The sequence below is a fragment of the Arvicanthis niloticus genome, chromosome Y (assembly GCF_011762505.2).
Source record: "Arvicanthis niloticus isolate mArvNil1 chromosome Y, mArvNil1.pat.X, whole genome shotgun sequence".
Classification (NCBI taxonomy): domain Eukaryota; kingdom Metazoa; phylum Chordata; class Mammalia; order Rodentia; family Muridae; genus Arvicanthis; species Arvicanthis niloticus.
The window spans coordinates 9,598,045-9,616,942 of record NC_133431.1 but is presented as its reverse complement, the minus strand read 5'-3'; the positions used below and the strand labels follow the sequence as shown (position 1 = coordinate 9,616,942).

At 34.8% G+C, this 18,898-nt stretch overlaps 1 protein-coding gene across 1 annotated transcript in view; it reads left to right on the top strand.

Moving 5' to 3' along the window:
* LOC143437292 (uncharacterized) overlaps window positions 1-18,898 on the top strand; it is an 85,898-nt gene that overhangs the window by 53,337 nt on the left and 13,663 nt on the right. The gene's annotated exons all lie outside the window — the stretch shown is intronic.

The window sequence follows — 18,898 nt, the reverse complement described above, 5'->3', positions numbered from 1 at the left end:
TGAAGTTGTTGAAAACTAGAAAGCTGGTGATGAAGTAATGGAAGGGGCGATGTTTGGGCCCCAGCAAGCAGAGGAACTCAGGAGCTTTATCCATGTGGTTCTGCTTTTAGAGGAAAGAATAGAAGGGATGACTGAGACAATTGATGCTGGTTGGCTGTAGTTAAAAAATTAGTGGGGATGAAGAAGAAACCAGCACCACTGAGGTGAAATCTTCTGGTAAGTATTTTCTAAGAGGAGAAAAAAGTTGTATTCCAGAGGTAGCCTAGGTTGTCCTTGTGGTGTAGCTTGACTCAGTCCTGGGTAAGACTCACCCAGGTGGCACTGGTTTTTAGGCATGAGTGTTTCATGCAGTGCAGCTGTGTCTTGGCACCATGAAGGGAGCATGAGAGGAATGCAGTCAAGAATGTTTGTCACAGAAGAACCCAGCATGTTGAAGATGTCAGTCCTGTGGGATGAGCCGAAAGAACAGCAGCAGCAGTTGAGTGCAGTCAAGCAGAATCTAGTCTCCTATAGAGAGAAGATCTGGAGAGAGACCCAGCTTCTTTTGAGGAGTACAGAAGATCATAAATGGATCCCAGATACTGGAACAAGAAGCTGTAATTTTGAAGTTTCTTTGGAGACCCCAAGAGTTTTACATTCCTGATCAGTGGGATACCTTCTCAGGAAAACTACTTTCAGGAAAGAAAATCAGCCAAAGAGAATGAATTGTGTTGCAGTGAGCGAGGCAGGAAGGAGTTGGATATCTGAAGAAGACTGACATCAGACATGGAGATGCAGAGTTTGGAGATTTCCTTGCTGGCTTTTGGTCTTCTTTTGTCCCAGTATTTCCTCACAATGTTGATTAGTAATGGTGACCTATGTCCTGTGAATTTGGATGGATATTATGTGCTCTTATTTTAAAGTATAGGTGATTAAAGTTATATGATTGGATGAATCTCAGAAGAGAAAATTATTATGAGATGTGGCCTTGTAGGAAGTGCATCACTGTGGAGGTGGGCTTTGAAGTTCCACATGGTGCAGAATGGGCCCTCCTACTAGCTCCCTGGCAGACAGTCTCTTCCTGGCTGCCTTTAGAACAAGATGCAGAACTCTAACCTTCTTCACCAGCATCATGTTTTCTACCATGCCTGCTTTGCTTCCTGCTATGAGAAAAAAGGTCTAAATCTTTGAAATTGTAAGCCAGTCAGAATTAAACTGTTGCTTTTATAGGAGTTGATTTGTACATGATTTCTCTTCATAGCAATGGAAATACTAAGACAGAAACCCTGAGTATATTTAATAAAGTCAAATCTTTGCACACTTCTCTAGTCTTCATTATCATGAAAGAATACATGCTACAGTTTAAGCACGCCCACTGTGACTCAGGACACACATCCTGAGTCCTAAGCAGGCCCCCTGTGACTCTTTACTCTTGAACTCTTGAGTGCCAAACATGCACCCTGTGTCTCAGGACACACCCATTGAGTTTTACACACATCCCCCTGTGTCTCAGGACACCCCTGCAACTTAAACATGCTCTCTGTGACTCAGGACACACCCACAGAATCCTAATGGACATGCTTTGTATAATGAAGACTTTGCACACCTCTTTAGTCTTCATCATTATGAAACTATTCATACTGGAAAGTGGTTACATACTGTGCTAATGCCTTTACATCATGGGGTCCACTAAGATCCAACACAACTAACTCAACCACAGGACAAGGCAAATGAATAGAATTCATTGTAATCAAGTCACTGCTGATAATTCAGGGCCACAAAATTACACTCAGAAGGTTAATTGCAATACTCCAGGCTCAGCCCCAACCTGAACCAGAAAGTTATATAGATTCCAAAAGTCAAAATCACAAAGTCCTGTGCCAAGTTACAGCTACATTATTCTCCCAAGCACTTTTTTTGTTTGTTTGTTTTACTCTATGTCAAATGATACAGAATGTAGGTTGTATGGCGGACACTATCACAGCCTTTTCTTCTTTTGTGGTTAGAAACATGCATTGTATTTTGAGGAATAAAACATGAATAACAGAAATCATGGTTAGGAACAGTTGTTATGTTTTAGGTAAGAAAACATGAATAATGAAAGCTGGTCAGATATTATTAAGCACACAGGTCCCCTATGACCTGGAACTTAAACTTAGTTTCAGTTTATGATTAAATGAAGAGTGGTAACAAAAAGGCAGACCTTAGGGCAAGTTTCTTTTGCTTCTTCCCAACATTTGTATATTATAGACATATTTGAATACATAGCAAAACACATATTGAAGACATATCTTACAAATGTAATCAATGAGATAAAACCATTTCACAGCACAGTCATCTATGAACATAGAAGAACACATACTGGAGAGAAATTCTATGAATAAGCAATGTGGTAAAGCCTTTGCATGTGGCAGTCGTCCTAGAAACCATGAGAAAAAGTCATAATGCGAGAAACCCCATAAACAATGTCAATGTGTTAAAGTCTTGTACTTTCTGATATCTTTGTATAAGACTAAACTCTTTAGTAAGTAATCAATCTATTAAAGACTTTGTATATTACAATAGTCTTTGAGCACCTTCAATAATATCAAAAGTAATCTGTGACAAGAAATAATTCATATGATCTTACCCAACACACATTGAGTTACTCAAGATTATTCATTATGTAGAAACAAAATTTGACAAGCGTCAACCATCAGTTTAAACTTTATGATGTCTTTCTATTTTGTACATACAAAGGCCACTGGTTTTTCTTTTTCGTTTTTGGTTAATCGTGTATCCAACAATTTTGCTGAAAGTGTTTATCACCTCTGGGAATTGCCTTTGGGAAGTTTTAGTTAACTTATGCTTACTATCTTATCATCTGCACATAAAGATAATTTTACTTCCTCCTTAAAATTACAATTTAATGTTAACTTATTTAACATTAAATTGTAAATTGCAATATAGGACTTGGAATATAGGACTAGTTAACATTAAACTGTAAATTGCCATACAGGGCTAGTTAGTATTAAATTGTAAATTGCAATATAGGACTAGTTAACAGTACATTGTAAATGGCAGGAAAGGACTAGGTAACATTAAATTGTAATTTCAATATAGGACTAGTTAACATTAAAATTTTAGATAGTATTTTGAATAAATATGGAGAGAATGGATCACCTTCTCTTCTTTGTGAATTAGTGAAATTAATTAGAATTTCTCTCCATAATTTAATGTCAGATATAGGTTTGCAGTAAAGTGACATTATTATGTTTAGGTATGTTCCTTGTATCCTTAATCACTCCAATAACTCTATCATACAGTGGGGTTAAATAATATCAGAGAAATTTCATCATCTAGGGGATTATAACTTTTTTTCTTATACTTTATACTTTATACTTTAATCACATTATGTTGAACCATCCCTGCACCTCTTGAACGAAGCCTATGATCATGGTGAATGGACTTTTGACATGGTTTCTATTTTATTTTAATTTTTCTGTTTTATTAAATTAACATTAAATTTGGTTTTAAGGAAAAATTGGTCTATAACTCTCATTTGTTACTGAGTATATTGCCTGGATATTTGAGTAACCATGGGTTCACAAAACAAATTGGCTAAAGTTTCTTCTTTTTCTATATTGTTGAATACTTTGAGGAGTATTCTCATGAACTCCTCTTTGAAAGTCTGGTAAAATTCTACCCTAAAATTCATGGCCCTGGGCTCTTTTTGGTGGCAGACTTGTAATGACTTCACTTTTTCTATGTGTTTAGGCAGTTTGAGTTGTTTATCTTAGTTTGATTTAATTTTGGTAAAAGGAACCTATTGAGGAAATTTTCCATTATTTTTAGAAATTCCAGTTAGATTGAGTTGAGGCTTTTTAAAACTATGTCATTACCATTCTTTAGATTTCTTCATTGTTATTTTGTCCCCATTTTCATTTTAGATTTCATTAATTTGGATATTTTCCATCTTTTAACAAGGGTTTGACTGTCTTATCTAATAAAAGGCTCAAAGGACCAATTCCATGTTTCATTAGTTCTTTGCATTCTTCTCTTTCTATTTCGTTTATTTCAGCCCCCAACTTGATAATTTACTGATCTCTAATCCTTTTTTCATTGCTCACTTGTTTCTGTTCTAGAATTTAAAGTGTGCTGTTGAATTGCCAGTATGAGAGCTCTCCAGATTTTTCATGTAGGGATTTTGTGCTATGAACCTTCATCTTAGAACTAGTTTCATGTTTTTTGTATTCTGTAAAATTGTTCATGTTTCATTTTCATTTGTCTTGAATTCTAGAAAGTCTCTAAGATCTTCCTCTATGTTTGTCTTAAGCTATTTTTTATTCATAGTGAGGTGTTCAGCTTCCATGAGTTTGTAAGCTTTGTGTTCTTTCTGGTTTTGTTGATATCCAGCTGTAATCCATGATGGTCTGAGAAGATACATGTTGGTAGCTTGCTTTTCTTGTATGTATTGAGACCTGCAATATGTCTGAATATGTTTGCCGTTCACAAGTGAGTTTCATGAAGTGCTAAGCAGGAAATATATTCTCTTATATTTTGGTAGAATGTTCTCCAAATTTCAGCTGGATTCATGTTCATGCTATCAGTTAGCTGGAGTATTTCTCTGTTTAATTTTGGTCTGGAGAATTTATCCATTGGTGAGAATGGAGTATTGAAATTTCCAAGTAAAATGTATGAAGGTAATCATGTGATTTTTATTTTAAAACTTTTTATTTTACAAAGGTATGTGACCATGTGTTTGAGGCAAAGATGTTAAAAATTGAATTGTCATTTATGGTAATTTTTTCCCTTTGATGAATATGTCATATCTTTCTCCAATTTTTTTTGATTTTTTAAAACTATTTTAAAATGGCTACACCACCTTGCTTCTTTGGTCTATTTCTTTGGAATAACTTTTTACAACCCTTTACACTAAAGTAATGCTTATTCTTAATGTTGAGCTATCTTTCTTTTTTCTTTCTTTTTACAGTTTTTATTGTTTTATAATGATTTATTTATTTATGTATATGAGTACACCATTGCTCTCTTCAGACACACAAGAAGAGAGCATCTTACCCCATTACAGATGGTTGTGAACCACTATGTGGTTGCTGGAAATAGAACTCAAACCTATGGAAGTGCAGTCAGTGCTCTTAACCACTGAGCCATCCTCTCCAGCCCAAGCTATATTTCTTATATGCAATAGAAGGATGTTTGTGTTAGCATCCATTCTGTCAGCCTGTGTCTTTTTATAGTCATCTGAGGTCTTTTATATTGAGACAGTCAATGAAAGGTGATTGTTATTTTTTGATATTTTGTTGTTCTTGTTACTGCTGCTGCTGGTCGTGGTGGTGGTTTGGTGTGTGTGTGTGTGTGTGTGTGTGTGTGTGCTTTCCCTTCTTTTGCAGATAACAAGATTATTTACTACCTGTGTTTTCATGTCTATCATTAATCTCTTTGGGTTGGATTCTTCCTTCTACACTTTGTGTAGTGTTGTTTGTGTAGATAGATCAGATTAGGTGATAGGATTAAGGTTAGGATTAGAAATCCCCAAATAATATTTACCACAACAAAATGGCTGTAATTATGATTTGTGTCCAATGATTGAAATGGAATGGAAAGTAAAATGATAGAGGATACTCAGTAGTCCTGGCTCAGGTTCTTTCTACAAAAGGTCATACTGTGCTTTCAGATGCCTTTCCTTTAAAGAAGATGAAAGGGAAAGGTTGTTCCAGTAACCCATTATGAGACATGGAAGTTGAAAGGAAACATGCTGCTCCCTGTGGTGGTGCATGCCTTTAATCTCAGAACCCAACAGACAAGTCAGGAAGATCATAAGGCCAAGACCCAGCTCAGCTATGTAATGAATTTGAGGCTACCTGAAGCTAAATTAAATCGTCTTACTTTCCCCTCAAATATTTTCATTGAAACTGGTTAGAAAAGGTGTCATGTGAGTACAAACATCCATACATATCCCTTTCTACTTAATGTTTTTAGATGTGAATAAATGCATTGAAAAACAAGAAGAATTAATAATAAAATATTAAAATGAATTTCTGTGGAGGAATGTAAGTTTACTTTAGCTTTTGGGTTTTCTCTTTTGCATCTATATTTCATTATTTTCTGTATCAAACGTGGATTTCTTGTGCAGTTTAATCAAAAGCACAAACTATGACAAACCATCTACACAATAGCTATGGTCTGTAATGTGTTATTTCATTCTAATTCCAAGGGATTTTAAAAAAATTAAATACACATTTGTAGACCAGATCCAGAGGTCACACATGGATCTGGAAAGTCTCTGGTAGAAGAAGGCCAAGAAAATCTCCAGTGCTAAAGAAAAATCACATAATTCCCAGGATGCGATTTTGTTTTCTCATTACGCAGCACAAAAGCCTGCTTGTGAGCAAGACACTGACTTCACAAGATACTGAGCCTTCACAAGACCAAGGGCCTCTCCTCCCATTGATGCCCAACAGGGCTATCTTCTGCTTCATATGCAGATGGAGCCATGGTTCTCTCCACGTGTACTCTTCAGTTGGTGATTTAGTTGCTGGGAGCGCTGGGGGGTCTGGTTGGTTTGTATTGTTGCTCTTCCTATGGGGTTGCAAACCCCTTCAGCTCCTTCAGTCCTTTCTCTAACTTCTCCATTGGGGACTCTGTGCTCAATTCAATGATTGGTTGCAGGTATCTGCCTCTGTATTTGTCAGGCTCTGGCAGAGCCTCTTAGGAGACAGCTGTATCATGCTCCTGTCAGCATGCACTTCTTGGTATCCACAATATTGTCTGCGTTTGTTGACTGCATATAGGATGGATCCCCAGGTGCGGCAGTCGCTGGGTGGCCTTTTCTTCAGTCTCTGTTCCACACTTTGTCTCTGTATTTGCTCCCATGAGTATTTTGTTCCCCCCTTCTAAGAAGGACCAATGAACCCACACTTTGGTCTTCCTTATTCTGTCTCTCTCTCTTTGGTTTTCGAGACTGGCTTTCTCTGTGTAGACCTGGCTGTCCTGGAACTCACTCAGTAGACCAGGCTATCCTTGAACTCAGAAATCTGCCTGCCTCTGCCTCCCAAGTGCTAAAATTAAAGGTGTGCACCACCACTGCTCGCCTTGTATTTATTGTTGAGTTTCATGTTGTCTGTGAACTGTATCAGCTATTCTGAGCTTTTGGGCTAATACTAAACTCAGGACCTTTGAAAGAGCAGTCAGTGCTCTTAACCACTGAGACACCTCTCCAGCCCCCTAAAATGTAAATTTCAATAAAGGACTAGTAAATATTGAATAGGAAATTTCAATATAGGACTAGTTCATATTAAATTGGAAATTTCAATATATGACTAGTTAAAAATAATTGGAAATTTAAATATAGGACTAGTTCATATTAAATTGGAAGTTTCAATATAGAACTAGTTAATGTTAATTAGAAATTTCCATATATAGCTAGTTAAAAATATTTGGAGTTTCAGTATAGGACTAGTTAATATTACATTGTAAATTTCAATATAGGACTAGTTAAAAATAATTGGAAATTTAAACATAAAATGAGTTTAAAACAATTAGAAATTTTAGTGTAGGACTAGTTAACATAAGTTGTAAATTTAAATACAGTCTTACCTATTATTAAATTGTAAATTTCAATATAGGATTAGTTAATGTTAAATTGGAAATATCAAAGAATATTATATTTCAATATAGTACTAGTTAACACTAATTTGGATATTTCAATATAGGACTACAACATATTAAATTGGATATATCAATATGGGACTATTTAAAAGTACATTGTTTCTGGGCGGTGGTGGCACATGCCTTTAATCCCAGCACTTGGGAGGCAGAGGCAGGCAGATTTCTGAGTTCGAGGCCAGCCTGGTCTACAAAGTGAGTTCCAGGACAGCCAGGGCTATACAGAGAAACCCTGTCTTGAAAAACCAAAAAAAAAAAAAAAAAAATCACATTGTAAATTTTATTACAGGACTAGTTAATATTAAATTGGAATCTTCAGTATTGGACTAGTTAATATTCAATTAGAAATTTTGATACTGGATTAGTCAACATAAAATTGGAAATTTCTTTTTTTATTAAATGTTAATCAAAGGCTTTATAAGTTTGGTAATGCACAATCAGAAGTGTAACCCAATACCAAACCTAGATATATAAACTATTTTTGACTGGTGGAGACACGTGAACATCTGCCTGCATGTCCCCCCCTTTCTCTCTCTCATCACCTAGCTTCTCCTCTCCTTCATCTTCTTTCTTTACTCCATCTCTTCCTCTCCATACTCCTTCCCACTTAGTTCCTCCTACATATCACCCTTCCTGTTAAAATAAAACTTCTCTCTCAAAATACAATTAGAGCATAATTATTCCTTGCCCTTGCCTGTGGGGATTTGACGAGACCCTAGGGAAGGGAGCGAAAGAATGAAGAGACAAGAGACACAAGGAAGAAGCACCTGTCTGAATGTCTGATCAAGTGCTTAAATTTTATTGTTCAGGCTGCTGTTATAAAGGCAAGCAGGCAGGAGGGTCATCTGACAGTCAGGGTCCAGGGTCATCCCATAATTGCAGAGTTCTCTAAGCCCACAAGAATTCCTAGCCCAAATTACTTATCCAAATATTTTCTCACAAACAAGAAGGCAATTAAAACTTTCTCAGGTCGAGTTGCTTATCTGATTAATATTTTCTCTCTGGCAGAAGGGCAATAAATATAGTATTCCTAAACTCAGGCTGTTTACTTAACTGACATTTGTTCTCAGGCAGAAGGGGGTCTTGGCTCCCAGCAATTGCTAATTGTACCAGTGAGGTACAAGATAGTCCTAATACCCAGTCCATCATTTTGTTGACTAACCAGAACCTCTGTCATCTCTCCTAACTAAACACCTAGTTTTGAACCTGGCTTTTTTTTCTTGGCTTTAGAATGAATGTCAGCTGAAAACCATCCACTCAAATCTTTTCTCTCAAGGTAAATAGCCAGGATTGGCTATGAGACTATAGGTCTTCAACCCCATCAGAAATCCAAAATGACTGAGTTAACTGAAATCATGGGAAGCACTAAGCATAACTTCTAAAACTTAGCCAATTTATAGAGACCACTGAACACCTAGACAGTCCCTATAGTACAGAACGTTGGAGCATCAGTATCTTCAGCCTTCTTACCCAGGATCCTCTGACAGACCTTAGTGCTGCAGAATTATTAAGGGCTGATTACTCTGTCTAGGCAGATATAATCAGTCGACTATTCTGCAAGTGTGTCCTTTTCTGGACAGTAATTTGTCTGTAAATGGAAAGAGGCAATTCTTGCCTAGTGGCTGTCACCAAAATTGGAAATTTCAATATAGGGCTAGTTAAAAATAATTGGAAATTTGGATATAGGACTACTTAATGTTAACTTGAAATTTTCAATATAAGACTAGTTAACATTAAATTGGAAATTTCAAGATAGGACTAGTTAATATTAAAATGTAAATTTCAATATAGGACTGCTTAATAATAAATGAAATTTTCTCTTTTTTTCTTCTTTATTTATTTTTTTATTTTTTATTTTTTTTCTTTTTTTTTCTATTTTTTATTAGATATTTTATTTACACTTCAGATGGCATCCCCTTTCCCCATTCCCCCCCGCACCCCCCCTTAGGAAACCCCTATCCCATGCCCCCTTTTCCTTTTTGCATTTATACATTTTTTAAAAATAATGATAATCATAGGCTTTATAAGTTTGGAATTGTTCAATCAGAGGTGTAACCCACTGACCCACCTAGATATAACAACTATCTTTGACTGGTGGAGATACTTGAACCTCTGCCTCCCTGTCTCCCCCCTCTTTCTCTCTTTCTTCACCTAGCTTCTCCTCTCTTTCTTCTTCTCCTCTTCTTACTCCTTTTCTTCCTCTCAGTACTCCTCCTACCTTAGCTCCTCCTACACATCACCCTTCCTGTTAAAATGAAACTTTTCTCTCCAGGGATAAGGGGATCCTGGGTGGTGGGGGAAATATGGTAAGGGGATAAAATTTGAAATGTAAATATTATATCCAATAAAAGAGGGGAAAAAATAGAAAAGCGGTTAGAACCAACATTCTTAATAAAATGTCAGCCCTCTTTAAAAAAAAAAACTATCTTGATACTAAAAGTTGTTTTGAGAATTGTATATTGCAGAATGATCAGCCTTGGTGTATCTACTCAACAAGCAAGCTGGGCAGACCTGCTCAAACCTCTGAGGTCCGGGAATTCCATCTGGAGGCAGCGAAGACACAGCATCAGAGGATTGTCACTTGCTGTCCCCCCCCCACTCCTCTTCTAATATCTCAACGCCCATAATCAGCTTGAAGAAGCTAATGATGAGTCAGCGCCCCTATTCCCTGGGCTTGGGGACTAAGGTGGTAAATGTTGGGCTGTCTCTCTAGGGAAAAGTAGTGGTTTTGTCAGAATAGAGAGGATTAGCTAGGGTTTATTACATAGCCATAACCTATTAGTAGAAATCTGTATAATTAATATCAAGATGAAGATATAAATTCTTAAATGGCACCAATTTACTTTGTTTACAAATTTTAAGATTTTCATTGGCATGAGCTTCTTAGTGATATAAGAGTGAGATGAATATTGTTACTCCCATAGGCATTGTACCAGTATAACACATTTAGGAATACAAAGCTTAGACCCAGTCCTTCTTTAACTTTTTAAAACTGATTTGAGATGGTCAGCCTGTGAGTTAAGGGACTATAGCAAATTCATGGCTTGGAGTTTATTATAAGAGTGTTCTCTATGTTTTATTTAGAAATAGCTGAGTGGAGTTAACAGGCAACAGTCCAGATTACCTTACATGGATAGCTGGTTTTCAAAACATCAGAAATCCTTAGAATTGACATGACAAACATTTCAGTATTAATGTTCATTTTCATTAGAGACCTGTCTGCTCCGGACAGCTTCCTATATTGAATTCTAAGAAGAAATTGAGCATCCTTGGAGTTACTCCAGTTGTGGTGAGACAGCCACTAGGCAAGAATAAATGAAATTTTCAATATAGGACTAGTTCACATAAAATTGAAAATTGCAATCTAGGACTAGTTAACATGGAATTGTAAATTTCAATACAGGACTAATTAACATGAAATTGGAAATTGCAATCTAGGAGTATTTAACTTAGAATGGGAAATTGCAATCTAGGACTAGTTAACATCAAGTGGTAAATTTCAATATAGGACTAGTTAACATTCAAATGTAATTTGCAATATAGGACCACTACAACCGTAGAGTCGTCCTCTCACATTGGATCATTCCTCTTGGGCAAAGTACAAAGCTTTCTACTTCCTGGAATAGACAGGTATTCTGCTTATGATTTTGCCTTTCATGCACATATTGCTTCTGCCAAATCCACGATCCATGGACACACTGAGTGCCTCACACCACAATGGCATTCCACACAGTATTGCTTCTGACCAAGGAACTCATTTCACAGCAGAGAAGTGAGACAGTGGATCAATGATCATAAATTATAATGGTATTAATTACCATTAATACCATAGTCCTTGTTACCATAAAGGTGCTGAATTGATAGTAAAATACAATGACATTTAGAAGACACTTTTACACAGCCAATTATGGGACAGCCACCTGGAGAGCTGGGCAGAGTCCTAGGCTTTCTGTATTTTGAATCAGCTTCCAGTATTTGGTACAGTTTCTCTCACAGCCAAGATTCATGGTTTCAGGAATCAAGGTTGTTGGAAACCTGTGTGAAGGCCACAGTCCCCCAAATGTGAGTGGTACTCAGCTCAAAATGGAGGACTCCCTTTATCAACAAGGCTTCCATTTCTCTGCCTCAATTTATCTAGACAATGACCCTGAACACAGGTGGCTGCTATCAAAAGACTGTCCCTGTGTGGAGCTACTTAAACTCAGCACACAAGTTCCATTCTGGCTTCCCTGCCCACATGATAATTATGTATACTATTATGACCAATTAATACTTTCCACCTGTACCCATAAAAGACCTCATATACCTTATTTCTGGAACAATAAAGTAGATTTGACTCACTGTGCTGGTCTCAGGAGTTAATTTTATAATACTCACAGCCATCTCAAGCCAGATTGCCATGGCTGTTCCCTTTGTCCTCACTGGTTGGTGGCTAACAACCACCCAAGAATAAAGAAGACCCACACCAAGGCTACCACCCTTAGTGGCCCAGTAGGAAAAATGTCAATGTGTCTTACATTCCTGTGTTTAGCCTTTCCCATTCTTCAGTTTTCTCACAAATTCTCCTGTCTTTCCATGAATCCATCACTGGTGATGCTGTGACAAGATGAATATGAGTAGGCTGGCACTGCAGTCACCTTTCAGAGGATATATTTCCTTTTTGTGTTTATGCAATGGATCCTTCTAGATTGTTAAACTCACCAAAGGGGTGATATAGAAAGAGCAGCAGTTATGGTGAAAACAAGTCTGATATTCTCTCTCTCTCTCTCTCTCTCTCTCTCTCTCTATATATATATATATATATATATATATATATACACATATATATGTATATGCATATATATGTGTATATACATATATATATGTATATGTATACATATATATCACACACGTATATATTATATATTACATATATATTACATGCATATATTACATATATGACATACAAATATTACACATATTACATATATATTATATATTACATATATCACACATATATTGCATATATATTGTATACATATATATTATATATCACACATATATATATTACATATACTGCATCCATATATTACATATAATACATACACATATATAAATTATATATATTACATATATTATATTACATATATATATTACATATATTACATACCTATATATTATATATATTACATATATATGTAAGATGCTTCAAATTTATTAGTGAAAACTAACAGACTATGTTTTTAAAACCAGCATATTACCTGCAACCTGCTCCTAATCTCTGTTGAAGTGACCTATGTCCTTATTAGAGGATCAGTGCAGTTCTCCAGGGGTTTGTACTGCACAGGGCTGGACTTTCTTTTTGTCCTTTTTAAACTTTTTTCAGAAAATTACATTTCCCCCTTTTCTTTTCTCCTATATACTGCCCTTCTTTTCTTTTTATTCATTTCCTCAATGAATCTAGTTGTTACTGTGTGCCTGTGTGTGTGCCTCTGTGTGTGCCTGTGCACATATTCCTAAGCACATAAATATTTTCTAAGTACTTTACATTTAGTAATTCAGTATTACAAAATGAACAATTAAATGTCTTCACAGCTAGGTGTCTGTAAACAATATTTTGCAAAGGGCAATTGTACAAGAAAAGTGCAGAAATAATTAGTAGGCAATTCACAGAAAAGAGACTCTTAAAGGAATGGAAAAAGAAATCACATATGCTAAGAAGCAAAAAATGTAAATTATATACGAAGCATATGTAAAATTACATTAAAAATTAAAATTAAAAATTAAATTAAAAATGTAAATTATATTAATGCCCACTAAGTAGACAATGAGCAACACACAATTACCAAATACAAAAATGCAACAGAACCTGAGATTTAAAAGGTAGTACAGCTGGGACTGGTGCTGTATACATCTAATCTCAGCCCTTGGAAGGGGGATCCAGAGTCCATATCTGTGAGTTCAGTCAGCTTGGTCTACATAGCCAGTTCTAGGTTAGCTGGGGTTACATAATGAGACCCTGGGCCAAAAAGAGTTACAAGAGGTTGATTAATCAGTGATGAAATAAAGCATTTGCCTGACTTTCTACCTCAGTTTTTGACTTTGTACCTCAAGTACAGAAACAAGTCACTTCTGTGACAGGGAAATGTAAACACTAATGATATAGTAAATAACACTAGGTGTATAGACATTAGACACTTAGAGACAAATGATATAAATGAAAAAAATATAGATGTAAGATTGACTTCAGAATAACCCGGAGAAGCTGAGGTAGAAGAAAGCAGATGGGACTCTGCTTTCTTTCTTTAGACATAAACACCAGGAGAAATCAAAATACTTGCTTTTTGTAATATTATTTTCTATCATTTATTATTTTAAATGTTCAATAAGAGTACAAGTTAAATTTATTATGGTTAATCTAATCAGGTTTTGAAAGCATGTCGTGTACATGCTTTAAATAAAAATACTGCCTCTGATTTAAAGGCTCTTAAACAAGTTGAAAAGAGTCAAGCTTAATAATATTCAGTATGTTGTAAACTTAAGAACAAAATTAGTTGATAATGTTTATGATTATACACAGGACTTAAACTGAATTGATTGTCCCTCTTCATGAACATAATTCAATATATCTAAGATTAATAGGTCTGTTTATAAATAGCCTCAGGCATGTTTTCTTCTATCCTTTTAAGACTGTATATATGGATGCAACATATACATCTCATGGAATAAAAATACATGCAATTACTTTATCTATGAAATCAGTTGAAGTAAATGCTCAAAACAACCAATAGAAAAACACTGAACACTAAACCTACTGGATATTTTTCTAAAAGAAAATTCATGTTTGTAAAATACAACATTTCGTCTTTGCTTTTAAAACATGAAAGGTAGCCAAATAAACGTTTTACTTTATTGCTGACATAATTTCTACAAGTATGTCATATGTGAGATATGGATTAATAATATTAATAATATTAATATTATTATATATAATCTATATATTATATTATATATAATGAGGTTAGGGTATATATTATATAATATATAATGTGATATAAAATTATATTATATAATATACAATATGATTAATATAATAATATATCAATATATTAATATATTATATATTAATATTATTACATTTTATAATATATAATATATAGTATATAACATTATTATATAATATTAATATTATTACTATTATTGATATTATTAATATTATTAATCCAACCTGCTGTTGGATGGTTATTGTTCATTATTTTATCTTATGAATGTGCATACACATATATAAATATATACATTGGTTGATAGTCTTTAGTCTTGGTGCTAAAACCCCACATCCTTCCCAACATCTTCACTTCACTATAAAGAAGCAACTGCAAAAAATGAAATTATATTTTAAGTATTGCTTTCCAGATCTCACCTAGGTAAATTCTAATGGTGATAATGCCTCAGCAAAGAAAACAGACTATTAATTGTATACATGCCTATTTGAGAGTAAAGAGAGGTGAGAATGAAACTGAGAGATTTAAAAATACTGTACCTTTTCTTGGAACAAGTGAGGTGAATCCCCATGTTGTGACTTAGTGTGGCTCATGTTCCCTACTTGAAAATTAATTGACGTTAAAATTTAAATAAGAATGGGAAGGAAATGAAACTGCTAGTTATTCAGAACATCAATATATAGATGCTGGTAGGTCCTGGGAGATTCTTGTTAATTAAAATTACTTAGAAGCTAGATTCTTTGTCAGTGGTAATCAAATAACAAAATCTATTTAAAAGAAACCAACTGTTATATTGGAATATAAAAAAATAAATATAACAAATTAAATATAAATATATATAAAATAAATACAAAGAAATCTTAAAAATAAGCTTCCATTTATGTAACAAAATATAAAATACTTACAATAAGGAATAGACTGAATTGGTCCAAGTTCTGGGAAGGTCACAGGAAGAGAAATCCCTGGAAGATCACTTTGGTTTGAATGTTTGGTAGTTTGGTCAGCCCAAGCCACCACCTTTTTTCTTTCTACTAAACTTTCAATATCTTTGAAGTCAGAATCAGAAGCAGCATTTGACAGGCCAGTTTCTTTCAATCTCCAATACTGTTTTTTTTAGGACTGGAAGCAAAGCATTCAATAAACTACAAACAAGATGACAAGAAAAGAGAGATCTCTCTCATAAACACACTATTGTAGTTCTTTGGTACAACGGGAAAAGTATTACAATATCATTAAAATGATACTGTAAAATTAAATCATTAAATGATTTAATGGTGTAGTTTAATTTGTGATTTAATTAAATCATTAAATCATTAAATGATTTCCTATGTAACTTTACTTGACAAATTCTCTAAGCCTGCACCAAGTCTATGTGAGGCCAAACTGTCCTTTTAAAAAAAACTCTCTCTCTCTGTTCACTCTCTCCCTTAATACTCATGAAAATATTAATTTAGTTTTTTTGTAATTCAAATTTGTCTTGTAGAAAATTGAAAATATTAATATTTTTTCACTATTCAAATTTGTCTTATAGGAAATTGAAAATATTAATATTAGTTTTTTCAGAATTCAAATTTGTCTTGTAGAAAATTGAAAATATTAATATTAGTTTTTTCACAATTCAAATTTCTCTTGTAGAAAATTGAAAATATTAATATTAGTTTTTTCACAGTTCAAATTTGTTTTGTAGGAAATGTTCTACAGGTGGTCCAGGTACTTTCTATGTGATTCTGCGAGTCTATACCCAGCTGGAACCCTGTCATCATCTAAGCCCATAGCCTCCATGGCTTCTTCACAGTCCATGAAGTTAGACTTACAACAGTTGCATCATTATCAAATGTGGATATTTTGGTATATGACGTATACACTACAGTATAGTAACTACACAGAGATAGAAGGTGAGTGTGGGAAAGGCCTGGGGATCTGAGGAGGGGAAGACAGCTACGGCTCATAGATTTATAGATCTCTGCACTTTTGGCAACTGTACTGTTCTGGGGAGTAAAATTACTAGGTCTGAAAGTGCGATGAAAGCCTTACTTTTGATGTTGGGAATATTCCCATAGTCTCAAGATTGGAACTGAAACTCAGGGAAAAACAGGAACTCAACTGGGGGGCAATAGAATGTCAAGTGTAAATTCCCTTCCTGGGGCATCATCCTGCAACAGGATGTTTTGTTCTTTTGTTTTCTTTTTTTTTCTTGTTTTTTTTTCAGACAGTGTAGCCCTGGCTGTCCTGGAACTCACTCTGTAGACCAGGCTGGCCTGGAACTCAGAAATCTGCCTGCCTCTGCCTCCTGAGTGCTGGAATTAAAGATGTGTGCCATCAACTATTGATCATTATTGGTTATCAATTAGTATTGATAATTACTGATTACCATTTATTGATTGGCATTGATTATTGATCGTTATTCCTTCACCGTCATCCCCGTGCCTCTGCCTCTCAAGTGCTGGGAAAGATGTTTTGTTCTTAGAAAAATGACAGAATGTTACTAAGCAGACAGCAGCACAAGGAAAGTCTCAGCCAGGGCATGACAGCCCTTGGGGTCCTACAGAGATGGATGGCCCAGAACTGTAGTCAAAGACAATTTAGAGGAAAGTTTTTTTTTATTTGTAAAGGAAAGACTGAACAAATAATGCCATTAAAATACAAAAAGAAACAAAACGTAACTTTTAATTTCTTACTTTTTTATACCTGAAACAAAATAAATATGACAATGCCTTTTTTGTTTGTTTTTTGTTTTGTTTTTCTTTTTACTGGAGGCTCTATCATTAGGGACTATTATGTTATTTAAATTTATTTACATAGTAGTAAAATGAAGAACTCAGGCTAAAATTATTTCCTTTCATAATATGTATTTACTATGTGGAAGTCTTAGAATTAACTTGCAACACTTAATCTTTCTATAAATATATGAGTATTGACTATCTATTAAGAACGAGAACTCACTTAGCTTCTCCATATCTGCTTTCATAACTACAAGAAGCAATTTCAGCTTTTGAAAGAAAGACTCGGCCGGGCAGTGGTGGCGCATGCCTTTAATCCTAGCACTTGGGAGGCAGAGGCAGGAGGATTTCTGAGTTCGAGGCCAGCCTGGTCTACAGAGTGAGTTCCAGGACAGCCAGGGCTACACAGAGAAACCCTGTCTCAAAAAATCAAAAAAAAAGAAAAAAGAAAGAAAGAAAGACTCAATTCAATAGCTTTGTTTAGAACCTGAAGTCTCCCCTACTGATGAATCTGGTGTATCTGAATTAAAATAAGATTTTTTTTAAAGATTTTATTTATTTATTTTACATATATGAGTACACTGTAGTTGTCTTTAGGCAAGCCAGAAGAGGGCGTCAGATCTCATTGCAGATGGTTGTGAGCCACCATGTGGTTGCTGGGAATTGAACTCAGGACCTCTGGAAGAGCAGTCAGTGCTCTTAACCACTGAGCCATCTCTCCAGCCCTTAAAATAAGATTTAATTATTATGTTTAATTTATATTCCTTAAACTTTATTAAAGAAATATGTCTCCTATTATTTTCAGGTACAAATTTTTAAGTTTCAAACACCTAAATGAACTGCAATTTTTTTTTCTATATTTAGTACAAAAACTAGTAAAATTCTTTTTTTTTACTCTTCAGCAATAGTTAAGATAAAAACATGTCACAATAAACTCAAACTATTTTAATAAATGTAAACCATCTTATTATCTTGTAACACACAGACCATGGGGTTGGCAAAGATAAAAGTGGTGAGGGAGATGCAGTCTGTCCGCCTTGTCTTAGGAGAGCTGTGTAGCTCACTGTAATAGGAAAACAGTGAACAGACAAGAAGTTTTTATAGAACTTAAAACTAATATGTTACAGAAATTTCAACTTTCTGCCGCCCATTTGATTAAACAATAACTTACTAATCATTTTTAGAAAATTTGGTTTTCTATTCCTCATATCCAGAAACTACGCCAGTGTAACTAGATAATCTCACGTATACACTAAATCCATACATGTGCACACATAGATATGCAAAGTATGTAAATATCTCATATACTATAAGAAACCTCAAGGGTTTTCTTTTATACATATCAGGTGAAAACAGTCCAGATGCTCAGCCTATTTGCTTTCCCTTTATTTTCTGTCTCAGTCTTCTTAATTATGTGATTTCTAAAGAATAAAAGAATTTAAGTTAGTGTATCTGACTTGAAAGCTTAAAATACAAATTCCCTGTTACTTAGTGTTTCCCATCTAAGTACTAGAAAGCTAAACCATAAACATTATATTTGTTTGATCAAAGGAT